This window comes from Lissotriton vulgaris, chromosome 5 (genome assembly GCF_964263255.1).
Source record: "Lissotriton vulgaris chromosome 5, aLisVul1.2, whole genome shotgun sequence".
Lineage (NCBI taxonomy): Eukaryota > Metazoa > Chordata > Amphibia > Caudata > Salamandridae > Lissotriton > Lissotriton vulgaris.
The window spans coordinates 301,161,499-301,172,062 of NC_141693.1; positions in this window are offsets into that span (position 1 = coordinate 301,161,499).

Consider the following 10,564-nt stretch of genomic DNA (forward strand, 5'->3'; position numbering starts at 1 on the left):
AAGCTCGTCTGCCCTTGGTATTGGGTGGGCGTCAGTCTTAGTGACTGCATTGAGACCCCTGTAGTCTACGCAAAACCTCATCTCTCTCTTACCACCCTGGGTGTGAGGTTTCGGCACTAGAACTACGGGACTAGCCCAAGGGCTATCCGAGGGTTCAATGACTCCCAACTCCAACATTTTCTGCACTTCTCTTCTGATGCAGTCTCTAACGTGATCAGGCTGCCTGTAGATTTTACTCTTGACTGGCAAGCTGTCACCAGTGTCAACCTCATGGGTGCACCAATCGGTCTGACTGGGTGTTAGAGAAAACATATGCCTGAACGACTGAAGAACCTGTTTACAGTCGCTCTGTTGATGTTCGGAGAGGCTGCCACAAAAGACAACACCATCTACCGAGCCATCGTCAGGATTCTGAGTGAGCAGGTCGGGGAGAGGGTCACTCTCCTCTTCCTGTCCCTCATCTAGGGCCATGAGCAAACTCATGTCCTTCCTGTCGACATATGCTTTTAGCCTGTTGACATGAAGCACCCTGTGGGGGCTCCGGGGAGTTCCCAGGTCGACCAGGTAGGTGACCTCTCCCTTTTTCTCCAGGATGGTGTAGGGCCCGGACCATTTGTCCTTGAGTGCTGCTGGGGCCACTGGCTCCAACACCCACACCTTCTGTCCGGGCTGGTAAACAGTCAAGACAGCCTTTTGGTCATGCCAAGCTTTTTGGAGTTCTTGGCTGGCCTTAAGGTTTTCAGATGCCTTTTCCATGTACTCAGCCATCCGCGAGCGGAGGCCAAGCACATAGTCCACTATGTTGGCTGCAGGCTTTTTGAGAGGTCTCTCCCATCCTTCCTTCACCAAACACAGGGGTCCCCTTACAGGATGCCCGTACAGAAGTTCAAAAGGGCTGTAGCCAACCCCCTTCTGTGGGACTTCTCTGTAGGCGAACAAGAGGCAGGGGATCAGGACGTCCCATCTACGCCGAAGCTTTTCCGGTAGTCCATGAATCATCCCTTTTAGGGTCCTGTTGAATCTCTCAACAAGCCCATTGCATTGTGGATGATAGGGTGTAGTGAACTTGTAGTTAACACCACATTCCTTCCACATAGCAGTTAAGTAGCTCGACATGAAGTTTGCACCTCTGTCGGAGACGACCTCCTTAGGGAAGCCCACTCTAGAGAACACTCCAACTAGGGCTCTTGCCACAACAGGTGCTGTAGTGGTCCTAAGGGGAATAGCTTCAGGATACCTGGTGGCATGATCCACTACCACCAGTATAAACTTGTGCCCTGAGGCTGTAGGTGGTTCCATGGGACCGACGATGTCGATCCCCACCCGTTCAAAGGGCACCCCCACCACAGGCATTGGTATAAGGGGGGCCTTTGTCGTGCCACCTGACTTACCAATGGCTTGGCAAGTGACACAGGAGCGGCAAAACTCCTTGGTATCCTCGTTCATGTGAGGCCAGTGAAAGTGTGAGACAAGCCTGTCCCACGTTTTCGTCTGGCCTAAGTGACCTGCTAAGGGAATCTCGTGGGCCAAGGTAAGTAGGAAACCCCGCTGAGACAAGGGTACAACCAGCCTCCTGGTCATGCCAGGCTTGGGGTCTCTTGACTCAGTGTACAGGAGTCCATCTTCCCAGTATACCTTGTGGGTACCTGTGGCGTTCCCAGCAGCCTCAGCAGCAGCCTGCTGTCTGAGGGGTTCAAGAGAAGGGCAGTCTAACTGGTCCTTCCCCAGGTCTTCCCTTGAGGGTCCCCCTGAACCCAAGAATTCAACTTGATCAAGTTCGAATTCCCTAGGCTCAGTTTCCCTCAATTCCTGTAGGTCAGCCTCCTCTGAGACTTGATCCTCGACCTGGGGCAAGGGGGAAGGCGCAGCCTTAACCCTACTGCTCTTTTTCTTGGGAGGTGTCTGGTCCGTTGTTCCAGGATCCAGCACCTGTTCAGTGGGGCATTTCCTGACCTGTGACCTAGTCACAGCGAACACATGTGCTGGCAAACCTAACATTTCCATGTGAGTCCGGTGCTCCACTTCTGACCATTGTGACGACTCCAAATCATTGCCCAACAAACAATCCACTGGGAGGTCTGGACTAACTACAACCTTCTTGTGGCCAGTTACCCCTCCCCAGGAGAAAGCTACAATTGCCATACTGTGATTGGTAGTGACATTGCTTGCATTGGTCACCAGGAATTCTGTACCTGGCATGATCTGTCCAGGGTCCACAAAGTTAGGCGTCACCATGGTGACGCTGGCACAAGTGTCCCTATAGGCCTGAGCCATCTTTCCATTTATGAAAGGCGTCTGTCGGTATTTGCCCAAAGTATTGGGGCTTACGTCAGGGGATACGTCTGCGTCCCCTGTACTGACAAGGACAGCCTGAGTGAGTGTGCCAACTAAGTTGTCACGCCCCTCAGAACCCAGGGTTAACCCTACTAAACCCTTGGGAGGCGCACTACCACTGCTGACTGTACTAGGGGGCACAGGCGCCTTAGGGGCTGCAGTGGCAGGAGTCTGCCCTCCTCCTTTCTTGGTGCACTCACTAAACCAGTGAGACTTACTTTTACAGTACTGGCACCATCTTTTGGATTGGCCTTCTTTCTTCTTTTGGGGAGCCTGACCCCCACCCTCTTTGGGTTGTTGGGGACCTGTCGAAGACTTCTGGTCATTTTGTTCCCCTTTAGAATCTTTACCCCTCTGGTCTGCTTTCTTCTGACCACCTTGATTCTGGCCCTGGTTCTGCTTAACTCTTGTACGAACCCATCTGTCTGCCTTCTTTCCCAATTCTTGGGGAGAGGTCAGATCCGAGTCGACAAGATGCTGATGCAACAACTGGTTCTGACAATTATTTAAAATTTGTTCTCTCATCATCAAATTATACAATCCTTGATAATCAGTAACCTTACTGCCCAGCAACCAGCCCTCAAAAGCCTTAGTGGCACAATCGACGAAATCAGACCAATCTTGAGACTGCGTTTTCTGGGTATCCCTGAACAGCACCCTGTACTGCTCAGTGGTTAGGCCGAACCCTTCAACAAGTGTATTTTTCAAGATTTGGTAATTGTTAGCATCCTCCACCCTTGTGGTGAGGAGCTTGTCTCTTCCTTTTCCTTCAAAGGAGAGCCACAAGATAGCTGCCCACTGACTCTGGGGAACACCCTGCACAGTGCAGGCCCTCTCCAAAGCAGTAATCCATTTGTGGATGTCGTCCCCTTGTTTAAAGGGGGGCACTATCTTACCAAGGTGTTTCGTATCAAAACTCTTTTCCCTATTACTAGGTACATTGCTGCCACCAGTGGGGACTACCCCACTTAACTGTTGCTCTCTAGCAAAGGCAAGCCTTTCTTTGGCCAGGGCAAGTTCTTCCCTTTCGATCCTCAGATTAGCTGCCCTTTCCTTAGCTTCGTACACTCTCCTCAGAGGGGACGTCATCCCTCTCTGAGAAGAGTTGTGAGAGCCATTGGTTCGAAGGGATCCGCCAGAGTCTCTTGACAGAGATCGGGCTCGTCCATTCCCAATGTTAAGCTGACCCGATAGTGGTCCCAGGGGTCCCCCAGTACCGCTATCATGTTTGCTTAAGTTGGACCTGCTTAGTCTGACGACTTCTACCTGTCCCTTATCTGCCTCATCCCCAGAGAGATCCTCATCCTCATCCTCCTCCACATCCTCGTTCTCAGTTGCGAGGTGAATGAGGTCAGGATCGTCTCGGGTTCCCTCGAGGGGAGGCATGTCTCCTTCTGGATTAGAAGAGCTACGAAGTTTCTCAGCTCTCCTGGCATCATAAGTCTCCAAGAGACCAATCGGAAAGGACGTTGTGGGGTTAGACCCCTGCTGAATCTTCCTGGAGTGACACAGTCGTCTTAACTCCTTGAAGCTCAGCACAGTATATCCTGAAGGGATGACCTGTGGAGGGTCAACTGACACAAGGGGAGACCCAGAGTTTCCTCCTTTGTCCGACATACTGGTTCTAGTGTGGTGTAAGTGATGCACCTACCTACACTACGTGTTTACCTACTGTACCCTTGCTAAGAGTTGTAGCCAAGGTGTGCTAAGCCTTGGGGAGCTACAACAGCTGGTTCAGTAGAACTCAGAGTATTCTAAGCTTTTAGTTATATGTACTAACAGTACTTTGTGCGATCTTTCAACAAGATGTTCTTAGGATACGTGTGGTAAAACAACAGCAAGCTCAAATCCCAACCGCTGCTCACCAATGTGAGAAGGTGGCCCGATATGCAACGTTCGCTATTCTAGCGACCGCTATGTATCGTTCCAACGACCCTTATGGTGTTTGGTTGTAAGTCAACCTATAGACCAGCTATCCTAGTAGCGTGGATACGAGCAGTCTAAGGCTAAAGACTCGAGAGGGCGTGTTAAGCCAGCTGTTTACCACACATGTACCCCTTGAACACCCAGTGAAGGGACACCACACAAGTGTTATGAAAATAAACAGTATATTTATTAAGAATCACAACAGCCCTGTACTCTTTATGAGGACAGGGTACTAAGCACAAACCAAATCTCTTTAGCAAATACTTCAAGTGCACAATTAGAAACAAGTGTCCGAGGACACGGAAAGATTAAGGTCTCGGGCGGACCCGATAAGGCAAGTCGGAAGCGAGGGACTCGGGACCCTAGAGTAAGGAGGCTATGCAGGCACCGAAATGCCGAGTTACCTAGCCACGAGGGCTGCGGCTGCACAAGTCTTACAGGCGTCGGGGTCTTCGCTGACGAGCCAGGAGCCGGAAGAAAGGAGTTGCTGGCCGGCGACCAGTGCTGAATAGTTCGTAGAGATCCAAGCCTGGATCGGAGATTGAAGAAACCTGAAAGCAGAGGGGACCAAGTTCGTACTACTAGCCAGTAGTCAGAGGGTACCAGGAAGGCACCGGTTGGCCGTCACCTCGACCAGGTGAGTGGGCGACGCTAGGCTCTGCAGTCTCACGGACCAGGAGGCGTTGTCGGCGACCACGGCGGAGGTGCGAGCTGTCCCACGAAGGATAATGCTGTCGGCGTCGCTGGGCCCAGGATGGGGCAACAAGCCTTGGCAGTTCTCAGGGCCACGTGGTGGGCCTAAGAGGGCGTCTTGAGTGGACCAGGAGGGTCCGGGGTGCTTCTCGCAAAAATGGAAGCAAGGGCCAGTCTGGAGCAACCAGACCAGCAGTGATGATTCTCGGATGTCGTCACAGAAGGACACAAGCCAGCGGCTAGTGACCAGACAACGTGCTGAGCAGCGAGCAGAAGGGCCCCACGCAGATCGTGGAGATGCTGGGAGACTGCACTTCGGTGCTGGAGCGGCTCAGGGTCGGGGCTTCTCGGACCCCAGAGCACTCACCAGAGAGTTACCTCGATGGTCGTGCTGGTTTTTAAGAGCGTGCAGGTTCTGATGATGGCCGGTCCCTCGAGGTCTCGTCGCACCCACAGATCACAGCTGAGCTGATGTTGTGGGTAGAGGTCAGAGGTGCCAGGGAAGCCAGTTCTCGTCGAGCTGGGCCGTCGGATTCCTTGAGGAAGGACTTACAGCAAACCGCAGAGTTCTTAGTTGGTGCCCGCTGATGCAGGGTGACTACTCCTTAGTCACAAGGGAGAAATCTTGAGAAGAGTCTTGAATGTCCTTTCGTAGAAAGTAGTTCTTGAATCAAAGATGATCTAATTTGGAAGGGTCCCCGCTCCGGTCTTTATTCTAAAGAAAGGGGTGGGTACATGACTAGGTCCTGCCCTAAGGGTGGGACCAGGAAGGGGGGTAGTTACACCCCTCTCCCCTGCCGGACTTTCCCCAGGCCAGGGCTGTCGCCCCTGGAACTGGTTCTAACCGGCAGATGCGTAGTGAGCACCGGGGTGCCACTCCGCAGTCACCTTCTCGCCAAAGCCCTACCTACCCAGAATACACAAACCCTGTCTGGGACGGTGCGAACAGCGCCCTCGACATGAAACCCTTTGTCCAAGTGCTCCTCGCTGGAAGGACTCCCAGCAGCAGGAGGTCAGACTCGTGTCTGTGGTGGCAGCATCCATTTTGTGGAGCTGAGGCTTCAGTTAACTTTAACCGGGGTTCACGGTTACGTGCATGTCGTGTCCCTCTAGAGGGGTGGGATGCTAACCTCATTGCCAGAATTGGTGAGAGGGCAGCACCCCGATTCGTATGACACCTTACTCGACATGCCTGGATAACGCGACACCGGAGTTACCGTTATGGTACGCGTTATCATGGAACAGCCATTGGGTCTTGATTCCGCAAACTGCAACCGGGCTCGGCTCGGGCCTGAACCTAGCTCACACGAGCCCACGCACTCTGCCTTCAGGATTGTTAAGGCCTGCCATAGGAGTGACTGATAGGAACTCGGGTGTCCATTGTATGGTTAGATATAGAGCTACTATACCTAAAGCGAAGGGTGGTTACACGGCTTCGCCCCAGCTGTCGTGCAGCCAGTTGTGTCAAATTTAGGAGGCCAGCCAGGGGTGGCATAATACATGCTTCAGCCCCTGGCGGCCCTGGGTACACCTATGCCCTGCGTTACGGGGTCTGATAAGGTGGCCCAGTACCAATTGGTAAATGCACCTAGGGTACATATCGTAATTTAGAAAGAGAACAGCCAGGCTGTGGGTCTGATTAGCAGGCCCACAGCCAGAGAAAGTCGTAAACCAGTGAAACAAAAGCAAAAAATCTGGGTGATCATAGGATTGCAGACCCTACTCTCCTACATACGTGATGAACTTTCCATTAGTGACAATGGTCTCCTCTTAAGAGGGGGAAGGATCGTGATTCCACACAAACTACGTCAGGGGGTCGTCAATTTGGCACACGAAGGCCACAGAGGCATCAATGCAACCAAGAAAGCCCTGAGAGAACGCGTCTGGTTCCCCACTCTTGATCACATGGTAGAGACAACTCTGAAAGACTGCATGACATGCCAAGTAGTCAGTCGGGAAGAACCACCGGCACCGTTACAAATGTCAGAGCTACCGGAAGGAGTATGGCAACAAGTTGCAGTCGACTTTTTCGGACCACTACAATCAGGGCAGTACATCATCGTTGCCATGGATGAATACTCCCGATTCCCATTCGCACACCTGATATCATCTACCCGAGCAACAACAGTGATCCCAGTGCTCGATGAGATATTTGGAGCCTGGGGCATCCCACTGCGAGTAAAGACAGACAATGGGCCTCCTTTCAACGGCCATGAATTCACAAACTTCGCGACCCATCTCAACTTCAAACACCAAAAAATCACTCCGTTATGGCCGCAGGCGAATGGCATGGTGGAGCGGTTCATGGGAACACTCAAAAAGGCAATTCAGCAGGCTGAATTAACCCACCGGGATATTCAACAGACACTAAACGAAGTACTAAGAGCATATCGAAACACGCCACACTGGTTGCAAGGGATTCTGTTGAATTCCTTCCACTAAGCTTGAGTGGGCTTTTTTTCTCCGTCCTCCTTGGGCCATTAGTTTGTTCTTCCTGTTCCTCTTCCGGTTTCTCCACTTACACTACAGCTATATAATAGTGTTCCTTCTGGAACAGGATCGGAGAATATGTCTGATCACACACCATTGTACACCGACGACTATATGAGAAAAAAAATCATGGAGTGTCCGTCCCCCTTATCTGACTCTTTGGTAGTAGCCGAATTAGCAATCTCTAGTCTCACTGAGCAACTTTAGAAATGTAAAAAAATGATGTCAAGTTACAACTTATGACTTGCTTATTGATAGAGTACTTGAATGTAGATACAATTCCCCGGGGTTTGCAGGTCAGATATGTCCCAGGGGTGTTCACTGAGGCCCAACAATATACACAAGGGTTCAGTTACATTGGAATTACTTGTTCAAAGCACTGGATGGTGCTCGGTATTGATACAGCTATTGGGCACTTCAGGAGGTTATTAGAGAAGATTTCTGATCTGGAGAAACAGATCAGTGAATCTAACTTAATAACTGACGCCAAAGGATTGCTTGAGAAAACCAAAGCGGAGTTCTCTTGACTGATAAAAAAACACAAAGTATGGAAAGATATATGTAACTACACGATTGAGAGAAAGTATCCATATTTGAATGAGAATTTCAATACTATTAGGAATTACTTGAACCCCAGTTTTTCGCATCCCTAGGGACGTTTCAATAAACAAAACAAAAAAACTGTCACATATATTGAAAGTTCCGAAGAATCCTCAGATAATTCTGACCCAGGTGAAGGTACCAGTTCTTCCACTGTCACTTTCAACGCCAATTTATTTGGGGGAGAGGACATTCAGGGCCTCCTACCAGAGGGAGGGGGAGGGGCCGAAGCCAACGACGGTACAGTACAACCGGCGAGAGACAAACATGCCAGAAACATTGCCAGTGGAGGCACCGGCCTGAACACTGTTCTTGGGGTGACTAGGAATCATTCGAACACTATGCAGACCATAACCATTTCTAATCCCAACATCACCGAGGCATCTGAGAATTTGTTGGACACTATGCAAATTACACCCATTTTCAACCTTTATAAACACTGTCTATCTCATGCAGAAATATTACTTTTGAAAAAGGTTTATCCTTTGTTCCCACGGTGTGACACGGTGTGACACCATTTTTTGGAAAAAAAATCTGACTTATTCCAGTTTTTCCACAAAATCAGACTTTTTTCGCAGACCACTCATATGTTGCTACTAACGCGGATGCTGATTTTCGCCTACCCCTTACCTAAATGCCACCCAAGGTTCATACTTTTGAGAGACTTGTACTCAAGGATATCTCTAATAATGAGCACATAAAAACCTTCACTCCTTACAATATTTCCCTGCTAGAGAAACATGCTCTCACCAATCTCAAACTCAAAACTATGTTGTCACCAAGACAGCAGATAAGGGTAGAAGTAGTGTTGCAAGACATTGACAAATACAAAACCGAAATTACCTGCCAAATTTCTAACAGAAACCATTACGTGAGACTGGGTGGTGACCCCACAAAAGATGTACAGACCCAGATTATTACGAAGAACCATTGCACTGTGCTACATCTCAGTTTGCCAGTCCTTCCTTCCCTCGCATTGGGGTAAGCCTTCAATACACCGCATATTACATTTCAAATAAATGACCCAGGTTCACTGTTTCTCTATTAATGTTCTACATTTTCCTTCTCACATACATAGCGCGCCCGGCTGGGTCCCATGTGAGTACTCTTTTTCTTCTCTCTCACCTGCTTGTGCCTTTCTCACACGGCTGCGCAGACAACGCTTCAGATAGTACAACATTCGTTGCACTCCATTTCAAGCAATGTGGTTATTAACCGGGCCACACACTGACAGTATCCCTCTCCTTTTGTAGATGTCCCTACATTTCTAGGTCCTGAAGAGACCCCACACTGCACAAGGGTTGAAACGTGGTCGACCAACAACAAAAGCAAACCATTAAACCAGCGCTTATCGCTATATAAGAAATGCGGTGTACATCTTGTACACCTTCTAAATGTACATCTTCTAAATGGTCGACTTTTGATAAATTGGAAACCATGTACATATGTCACTAATATGTTATCACTATTTTAGGTTCCATTTCCACTGGGGACACTACGCACTAAAAGTTTTACTATTTTCTGTCTAATTTTTGATTAATGTTCCTTAAAAAACTATAAAAATGTAATTTGAAAAACGAAAACCAATGTGTGCATGGTCTCCTCTCTTTTTGACATCACCCTAATCCTTTTCTTGCCATTGTGCATAACTATATCAGTACATGATTTGATATTATCCTGCGGGAGCCAATGTTTGTTCTATAATCTTTTGCACTATGGACATTAAATCTTTCTAACACCACCATTCCTCAAACTGATAGGATCGGGGTGATTAGGTAAACCCTAGAGAAAAGGACTCACTCACATCAGGTGGTGACGGAGTTCATTTGAGAACTATTGCCTGGAAACTCCTTCAATCCTTCCTTTGCGATAGAACACAAACGGTTGGTCTGGATAATAAAAAAATCCCAGCCCTTCAGCCTTCCTTGTGGCGTTCCCTAGGGGTCTTCATTGAGCCCCACTCTTTTTAACATTTACGTGATATCCCTGGTGGCCCTGATCAGATCTTTCGGTTTCCAGTTGACCTCATATGCTGATGACACACAAATTGTGCTATCCGTCAAAGACGGTTATGAAAAGAAACTGGAGCTCGCTTTCATAACTGCATGAAGGCCATAGCAGGATGGATGTCGACGAATTGCTTAAAATTAAATTCAAGTAACACCTAGGTTATTGTATTCGGAAACAATCCTCATGTTTGGACATCAGGCTGGTGGCCAGCCGACATGGGGAATCATTCTACCCCTAACTTGGAGGTAAAACATTTAGGGGTAACAGTGGACAACAGATTGACCTTCAGTGACCATATAAGCTCAGTAGTATTCCTGATACTGCAAATTCTAAGGAACATTAACCTTATCTCTCAGAAGTGAACTTCAGGATGGTAGTTACAGTTCTAGTAATGGCACGACTCGGCTATTGCAATAGCATTTATCTGAACACCCAAAATCAGCATATCAATAGGCTGCAGATAGCCCAAAACGCAGCTGCCAGGCTATTGTCAGGCACCCCTAAATTTGTT